The sequence below is a fragment of the Pinus tabuliformis genome, chromosome 2_1 (assembly GCF_031772625.1).
Source record: "Pinus tabuliformis cultivar Carrire ecotype Pingquan chromosome 2_1, CPIR1, whole genome shotgun sequence".
Classification (NCBI taxonomy): domain Eukaryota; kingdom Viridiplantae; phylum Streptophyta; class Pinopsida; order Pinales; family Pinaceae; genus Pinus; species Pinus tabuliformis.
The window spans coordinates 539,083,521-539,091,144 of record NC_142299.1 but is presented as its reverse complement, the minus strand read 5'-3'; the positions used below and the strand labels follow the sequence as shown (position 1 = coordinate 539,091,144).

Sequence of the window (7,624 nt, the reverse complement as noted above, 5' to 3'; positions counted from 1 at the left end):
AATAATTCTGTCCAAAAATTTCCAGTGAAAATGGGATCTCTGTCACTTACAATAATCTTTGGGTTTCCATGTAGCTTTTGAATTGTTTCCATAAATGCAGTAGAAACTGTACTGGCTTTAAATGGATGTGATAATGCACAAAAGTGTGCATACTTGGTAAGTCTGTCAACTACCACCATGATGACACTCTTTCCCTCAGACTTGGGTAAACCTGTGATAAAATCCATTGAAACCTCCTCCCAACGTTGGCTTGGAATGGATAAAGGTTGTAATAGACCCGGTGTCTTAATTGTTTCAACTTTATTTTGTTGGCAAACCAAACATTCCGCCACAAACTTTTGAATATCTGATTTAAGGCCATCCCAAAAAAATTCCTTCTTAACCCTGTGGTAAGTTTTTAAAAATCCTGAGTGCCCTCCTAAGGGAGAAGTGTGCAATTCCATAAGAATCTTTTGTTTTAGCTGGGAATTCTTACAGAGGTATAAGCGATCTTTGTACCATAACGAATCATTTTTCCAGCTAAATGTATCAGACGTACTGGAATCTTGTTGTAGCTTTCGAATAAGTGCCCACACTTCTTCATCATTCTTCCATTCCTCCCTTGCTTCGTTTATCCAATCTGGTTGGATAATAGAAATGGCGCACAACAATGCTTCCACATCCTCATCCTTTCTTGAGAGTGCATCTGCCACCACATTTTGCTTCCCTTTTTTGTAGATGATTTCAAAGTCATAACCCAACATCTTTGTGACCCACTTTTGTTGCTCTTCAGAGGATAATCTTTGTTCTAAAAAGTATTTAAGGCTATCATGATCCGTTTTTACCTTGAAGTGTCTTCCCATTAGGTAGGGTCGCCATTTCTTAAGTGCATGGAGTATTGCCAACATTTCCTTCTCATAAATAGCTTTGCTTAAAAACTTTCCCTTGATTGGACGACTTTCTGTAGCATCACATTCCACAATAAATGTTTTTGTGAAGTCCGGTGTAGCTAAGACCGGTGCTTGGCACATTGCCTCTTTAAGATGTTCAAAGGCCTTTGTTGCTTCCGGAGTCCATGAAAATGCATCTTTCTTCAATAATGTTGTTAGAGGTGCTGCTATTCTCCCATAATTCTTAACAAACTTGCGATAATACCCTGTCAACCCAAGAAATCCTCGCAGATGCTTTATGGATGTGGGAATTTTCCATTCCTTAATGGCTTTAATTTTGCTAGGGTCTACCTTAACTCCTTCATGAGATACAATATGACCCAAATATTCCACCTCCTGGACTCCAAAGAAACATTTGGATCTTTTTGCATATAATTGTTTCTCCTCCAATAGTTGTAGCACCCTGTCAACATGTTCAACATGATCCTTCCAAGACTTGCTGTAGATTAGTATATCATCAAAAAATACTAACACAAATTTTCTAAGGAATGGTTTGAAAATTGAATTCATCAAACCTTGAAATGTTGAAGGTGCATTGGTAAGGCCAAAAGGCATGACCAAAAATTCATAATGACCCTCATGAGTTCTAAATGCCGTTTTCGGAATGTCTTCAATCTTCATTCTGATTTGATGATATCCCGAACGAAGATCCAACTTGGTGAAGTAAATTGATCCATGCAATTCATCCAGTAATTCATCAATGACAGGAATGGGGAACTTATCTTTAATAGTGAGCTTGTTGAGCTCCCTATAATCCGGACACATGCGCCATGATCCATCCTTCTTGTGCACCAATACTACTGGAGCAGAGAAAGAACTTTGACTTGGTTGAATTATACCAGCCTCTAGCATTTCTGCAACCATACGTTCAATTTCACTTTTTTGGGCATAGGGATATCTGTACGGCCTGATGTTTGGAGGAACACTTCCTGGAATCAGATGAATAGCATGATCATGATCACGCATAGGTGGGAGACCTTTGGGAGTCTCAAATACCTTGGAATGATTGTCCAGGACTTTTTGGAGATCTGGAGAAATAGATGATTCCGATGTGGAAACATCTAGCGAACATAATTGTGCAATTACACCTCTTTGCTCCTTTTTTAGAAGCTTTGTCATACCATTAGAGCTGATTATCTTTCCTGGTTTCCCTGCAATACCCCTTAATTCAACTTCCTTTCCTTCCGTAGAAAATTTGATGAAAAGTTCTTGAAAATTAAAAGCTATTGTACCCAAGGATTGTAGCCATTGGACTCCTAGTACAACATCAACACCTCCCATTGGAATGGAAAGCATTGGGCTAGTCAATACATATTCTCCCATGGATAGCTTGATATTATGGCACTTTCCAGAGCAATTTATTGTTCCTCCATTTGCAATCATCACTTGACACTCTGGTGCTGGATATAGGAAGCAATTCAATTCTTTTGCTACCCTACAATGAATAAAATTGTGGGTGCTTCCTGAATCAATCAACACTATTACCTTTTTCTTCTTGATTTGTCCTTCTATCTTGATGGTTTGAGGAGTGGTAATTCCCGCCAATGCATTACAAGATATGGTCGGATTTATTTGTTCTTCATCTAGGCTTTGTTCCTGGAGTATATCTTCTTCTTTTGACCTTTCTTGCTCCTTTTCTTCTTCCTCTTCACAATCTATGTAGAATAATTTCTTCTCAGCACACTTATGACCTTTAGTGTATTTGCTATCACAACTGTAACAAAGCCCTTTTGCTCTTTTTTCTTCCAATTGTTGTGGTGTCAACCTTATAGGTTGTGGAAGACTAGGGGCAACAACACTTCCGTCTTTATAGTTGTGAGTGGTATGCTTCCTGGTTGCCATAATTTTGCTTTCCATTTTTCTTGCTAACCTGAATGCCTTCTCTAATGAATCAGGTTCCCAAAGGCGAACATCATGTTGGATATTATCCTTTAAAGACCCTATGAACACATCAATCCTATGCTCCTCTGGAATATCTTTTACCCTTATGTTCAATTTTTGGAACTCCTCAATGTGCTCCATTACTGAACCCTTTTGTTTGAGACTTATCAATTGGCTAAAAAAAGTGTTGCTTTTTGTATCTTCATAATGTGCTATCAATTCTTCCGTAAAAATTGCCCAAGTGATAAATTTTTTACGAGAGCAAAGCCATTGATACCATACAAACTGATTTGGTTCCAAATATATAGTTTCCATACGTACCTTTTGTGTGTTTTGCACATTATTGAGATCGAAGAACTGCTCCATCTGTAATATCCATGTGGCGGGATCCTTGCCATCAAACTTCCTCATATCGATTTTTGGAATATGGTGGGTCTTCGATCCAACATTAGAATCTATGGAATCATGATTAACATTACTTTTGTTCACATCATGAGTTTCCTTTACAACCTTTTCACCATTAGTAAGTATCTCTTGTAGAAAATTTGTCAAATCTGTCTTCAAATCTGCCATGTCTGTCTTCAAATCTGTCTTCAAATTTTCCATGTCTTTCTTCAAATCTGTCTTCAAATCTATCTTCAAATCGTCCATCTTAGCTTCCACGCCATTTATCTTAGCTTCCACACCATTTATCTTAGATTCCACGCCATTTATCTTAGATTCCACGCCACTTATCTTAGCTTCTGTTAGCTTTTGTGAGCGTGACATGTGTTGCACTTGTTCTTGTAATTTTGATATATCATGTAGCATTTCTTCCTCTTCTTCATGAGTCATGCTAGAGCTTTCAGGTTCCTTACTAGGTGTTTGCATTTTCTTTCCTCGGGGCATCAGTTACCAATAATAATGCTTTACTATGCCCTTTGAATTCCGTTAAACCAAGCTTACACAAAAATTAAAAAAAAAAACTACACACCTTTTTTTCACTTTATAGAAGCCTGATATTGAATCTGATGTATCTCTGTAATTTCGGATCATCCAGTTCTGAAATTGTGACCTGTAGTAGCCTTCTGTGTCCTCTTTCCAATGCCACAAGTCTGACCCAAATTGGATTCTCCAAGGAAGAGTTATGTGAAATCTCCCACAGTGACTTGCTTTTAGACTAGTTCAGTAGAGCGAACTTGTACGACGTGCCACGAGTCACTGTTTCAACCTTTGAATCTAAACACACATATAAGAAACTACAGTCCATCCTCTTTCTGTACCTTCTTACGAAATTTCAATCCGATCCCCAGAGAGAAAGTTATGACGATTTTCCCCAGGTCACCTGTTTTGAATGTAATTCAGGAGTCTGCAAAAAGACCAACTTCCTCAGATCATATCTCCGAAAATATCGCGCGAAAAGCTCTGAAATTAGGACCCAAGGTTCAGCACGATTTCTTCTCAAATGGGTTTTTTTTTGACTTCTGAAACGTCACAGAAAAAAATTATAGCGAAAATGCCACGATGACCTGTTTGGAGCAGCGAAACCCTAGAATCCAAAGCTCTGATACCAAATGTTATGAAACCAGCTCACAAAAAGATAGAAAAGAGAGATCCACGCCTTAGAATTCAGCCTCTTCGAGGGGGCAACCTCCTTTACATTACATAAATGAACAATTCTTGGATGATACAAATGACAAAACCTCCTTTCTATATATAGGAGTCTAAGGAGTCACAATATAATCCAGCCGACCTAACAATAATAATATAAAGCCACAAAAATAACAATAGAGGGATTCTATGGGGCACAGAAATAACAACAAGGGGGTAATAGGGGCACAACAATATAAATAAAGGGTATAACTACAATAGTAATGGGGTAATCACTAGTATTATAGGGACCCAACAGAGATGCTCCTGGTGTTATAAGCCCTGAGAAATGCATTGCAACAGTTCCAAAACTGACAGAGATAATAGAGCTTAGGATTGTTGTTTGCCTATCAAAGTAAGTAGAAATATTCCTAAAATAGATGTAAGAGCGATGAATCTTCCCAATACTTCTGTTGCTTTAGTATGCTATAATAATATGCTCTAAGAGTTCTGATGAGTTGAAGGGATGGAGGAGTGTTAGAGCATATGAAATTAGAAGACAATGATAGTTTTATTGGTAACGACTATCCCATCCAAATTCTCAGCACTGATCATAACTTTGTAATATAGTTGAAATTGTCTATCATCCTTACTAATCCGCTCAAAATCGAAGGGCTTCTCATATTTTTCCTAGTGGCTTCCCACTCATCCTCCGATATTGCTTGAATGTTGTGGGAAAATTTAGCGTCATGGATTTTTTTGTAAATGTCTTTAAACAAATGTCGTATTTCTTCCTCTACCTGCTTGTGGTTAGCGACCTCCTATTGGAATTTATCAAACTTGAGGGCCTACATTCTCAATAACATTGTCATATCCCCTTTTTCACCCCCACACATCTCAGAGAAGCCTAAATTTCCACTAGAATTGGAGGCACTCTTAGCGGTTTCATGGTGCTAGTATTGGGTTGTTCCCATGGAGGCTGTGAGGGCCTCCTGCAACTGTAGTTCGTAGGCATAACCGAGGTCACTATTGGGTATTTGGGCTACTGAAAGGGATTCTCAGTTCAAATCCAGATGAAGATCCAACCTATTATGTTAAGGTTGATGTGTTAAGGAAGGCCGCAAGCTTGGAAACTGTAAGGTATTATTATATGTAACTTTGTTGATATTCATTGCAGCAGTGGGTATGAATATTGAATAATATAATGAAAAGATGAGCATTAATTGTTGAATAGACCATTGTGAGTGAGTGATAGTGGTGACAAGAATATTTTTACCTCTTAGTATGAATAGTGCTCCGCAACCATAACCTCTTATCCTCATTGTTACCAAATGTTAATAACTATCAAGACTTTGGTCAAAGGTTATAGTTTCACTTGATGGTGTAAATAGACCTACCAACACCCATTTCTGCCCTCGGTTCGTGCTTGAAGATTTTTTCTCAAAGAAGAGTGGATTAACTAGTACTCTTGAACATAAGGTGGAGTTGCAATAAACCTTTTTTGAAGTTTTTAAATTTCTAAGATTGACAATTTATTAGAATTCTTGAGAATTCTAATTGTTTCAATTGCTAAAATCACAATTAAATTCAACAAATACACTCTCACAGATATTCAAACCTCTACAAGATGCACAAGAATAGATTGATTTTTTGCAAGTTTAATCTCAACTATAGAAAGAGGAGCTATAACAGAAAAGACATCCTTCTGAACTTGTTTTTGTTCAGAATAATTACCTACTTGAACTTGAAATAGGATCCTATCAATAGCCAGCAAGCCATCAAGTTAGTAAAGTTGAGGTTAATTTAGATCAAGTGTTCATTTCATAAGCATATTTGAATACAGGTGTGGAAATCCAGCTTGCACTTCCCAAGCCAATCATCAAACCTTGGGAATAGATTGTCCATAACAAGCACAAAACCAGACTTGGATACGATGAGGAGGTTTCCTTTCACATTCTAAATAAATCAAAGCCCATCCAGTTTCAAAATGCTGGATTTGTTCATGATAGTTCACCTTCAACTATTTTAGATTATGCTCCTCCACAATCACAACCAAAAGTTGTTAAATGCCAACACTATGACCAAGTTGGCCATATGAAAGATCATTGTTTTGTTAAAACCACTCATTCTTCAAACAAATGCTTCAAAAACAAGCCTCTTGGAAGAAAAAGATTCATCTTGGATGGATCACTTCTTGGAGCCGGGCTTCAACAGCTAAGAAGACATTTCAGTCATATGTCAAAACTTGTTGTAGAGTATTGAACAATCTTGCAGTTGAGTTTTATCCATCATATGAAATTAGAGCATATGAAATTAGAAGACAATGATAGTTTTATTGGTAATGACTATCCCATCCAAATTCTCAGCACTAATCATACCTTTGTAATACATTTTAAACTGTCTGTCATTCTTACTAATCTGCTTGACATCGAAGGGCTTCTCATAGTTTTCCCTAGTGGCTTCCCACTCATCCTTCGACGTTGCTTGAATGCTGCTGGAAAATTTAGCGTCATGGATTTTTTGTAAATGTATTCAAACAAACACCATATTTCTTCCTCTGCTTGCTTGTGGTTAGTGACCTCCTGTTGGAATTTATCAAACTCGAGTGCCTGCATTCTCAATAACATTGTCATCTTCCCTTCGTCACCACCACCCATATCAGAGCATCCTAAATTTCCACTAGAATTGGAGGCACTCTTAGCAGTTTCATGACACTAGTATTGGGTTGTTCCCATGGAGGCTGTAAGGGCCTCATGCAACTGTAGTTTGTAGGCATAACCGAGGTCACTATTGGCTGTTTTGGTTGCTGAAAATTCTCTGTATTGGACGGACTTTGTATCCATGTCCAAATTTTCCATCCTTTGCCAAGAAGAAATGATTGTGAGGAGATTAGATAAATTTGAAATTGATTATGGTGAGGTGATTGAATAAATTGTAAGTTCAAATCTAGATGAAGATCCAACTATTATGTGAAGGCTAATGTGTTAAGTAAGGCTGTAAGCTTAGAAAATATAAGGTATTATTATATGTAGCTTTATTGATATTCATTGCAGCAGTGGGTATGAATATTGAATAATAATGAAAATACGAGCATTAATAGTTGAATAGACCATTGTGAGTGAGCGACAGTGGTGACAAGAATATTTTTACCTCTTAGTATGAATAGTGCTTCACAACCATAATCTGGGTGTTACCTCTTATTCTCATTGTTATCGAATGTTAATAACTATCAAGACTTTGGTTAA

General features: G+C 37.4%; 2 pseudogenes; both read right to left on the bottom strand.

The window, feature by feature from the left end:
- Positions 1-4,931: 4,931 nt before the first annotated feature.
- On the bottom strand, positions 4,932-5,701 carry LOC149201410 (uncharacterized; annotated as a pseudogene).
- A 991-nt stretch (positions 5,702-6,692) lies between these two features.
- LOC149201409 (uncharacterized) lies at positions 6,693-7,237 on the bottom strand (annotated as a pseudogene).
- Positions 7,238-7,624: the final 387 nt, after the last annotated feature.